This window comes from Charadrius vociferus, unplaced genomic scaffold, assembly GCF_000708025.1.
Source record: "Charadrius vociferus isolate BGI_N301 unplaced genomic scaffold, ASM70802v2 scaffold190, whole genome shotgun sequence".
NCBI classification, from domain to species: domain Eukaryota; kingdom Metazoa; phylum Chordata; class Aves; order Charadriiformes; family Charadriidae; genus Charadrius; species Charadrius vociferus.
This window is the reverse complement of record NW_009646608.1, coordinates 6,113,365-6,114,860: the sequence shown is the minus strand read 5'-3', so window position 1 is coordinate 6,114,860 and position 1,496 is coordinate 6,113,365.

The following is a 1,496-nucleotide window of genomic DNA, read 5'->3' as shown; positions in this document are numbered from 1 at the left end:
AAGAGTCTCGTCTGGTGGCATTGCAGGGGCTGTATGTCCCCAAGCTCCTGGGAGAGCTGCCGGCATGCTGTCCGGAGCTCAGGCACCTTCCCCAGGAGGTGGCCAGGAGCCCGGCATGGAGATCCCCTGGAGCTGCAGTGTCTTGGAAGGATCCAGCCCTTGCTCAGACCCAGGTCTGGCAGCAAACTGCCGCCAGCAGACCCAGGCCACCAAAGGGTGGCTTGTCCCACACCTCCTGCTTGTGTTTTCCAGGGACCCGGCCCCATAGGAGAGCTTGGACAGGACACAACTCCTTTCAGCCCACCCTCTGGCCTGGTCTGGAGCTTGCCCATGGGCTCTCTCCACCTCGATTCCCCAGATCTGTAAGAGGGTGCTCCCCACTCTCCAAGACGCATTTGGGAGGAGAGGGCAGGGAGATGCTCGGAGATGGGACCAGGCAGGCAGCTAGTGGGACCAGACCTCTCCCAGGCCCAGGTCTCGGGACCTCCATCCCCAGCGGCTGACTCTGCTGACCCTCCCCAGATGCAAAAGGCTGGTTGGTACTCCTACATCTTATTTAAACGAAACTCACAGTGCCTTGTTAGTTTTTAAATATGCATTTTCCCAGCCTGACCCCAGCTGCCCTTGAAATGATACAGTTGTGCGGTGAAGCCCTACAGGGAATTATCATCTGAGCTCGCTCTCCCTTTGTCACCAGAGTCAATTTAAAAGCAGAGTAGCTGGTGATTTAATACCTCCGGTGTCTGAGGAAGCCCCACATCCATCCAGAGGCTGGCTCTGGCATTTTAGACACATAATTGGCATGGAGGAGTGTTTTTGCCAGCCATCCAACATGCTTTCGAATTCATCCATGTCTATGGAGAGTGCTGAAGCCTCCTGTCCTTGGCTGGTCATCTTCTTCTGTGTGTTAGTTAATGCCCCAGGACTGCACATCCTCCCCTCAGTTGGTATGTCCCATGGCAAATTGTTTTCCTATTCCTCGTGTACCTTCTCCCTTTGGATAAACCCAACATGGTTTAGTCCCTTGAAGAGGCTCCAGGCTCACAAACCGCCATCCCAGGAAACACTGCTCATGAAGTTAAACCTCCGAGAGCAGGAGAAACCACTGCCATCAGCTCTCCACAACCAGCTGGAAATTTAAACTGGGCCCAATACCTCTCGCTCCAGTGCAGAGCAAGAGACCGGTGCCCTCTGGGGACCGGCGGCAGCGCTGGGGGCCCCCAAGATGGGAGCCCTCAGCAGGGACTCCTGGTGGGAATGAATAGCGGAGGCTGAGCTCATTTTTTTTTCCTTCCTCCCTTACAATCTCCCTTTTCTTTCCATTTCACCACCTCCTTATTTAACACCATCGACTGCTGTGCAAAACCATCAGCCCGGTTTACAGCAGTGTGACCTACTTTCCCGCGCCGTCCCGACTTCCTCGCTGAAACGGCGAGCTTGGAGCCCACCCAAGCCATTCAGCGTTTCTCAGCTGAATAACAAATCCAATTAGGTGG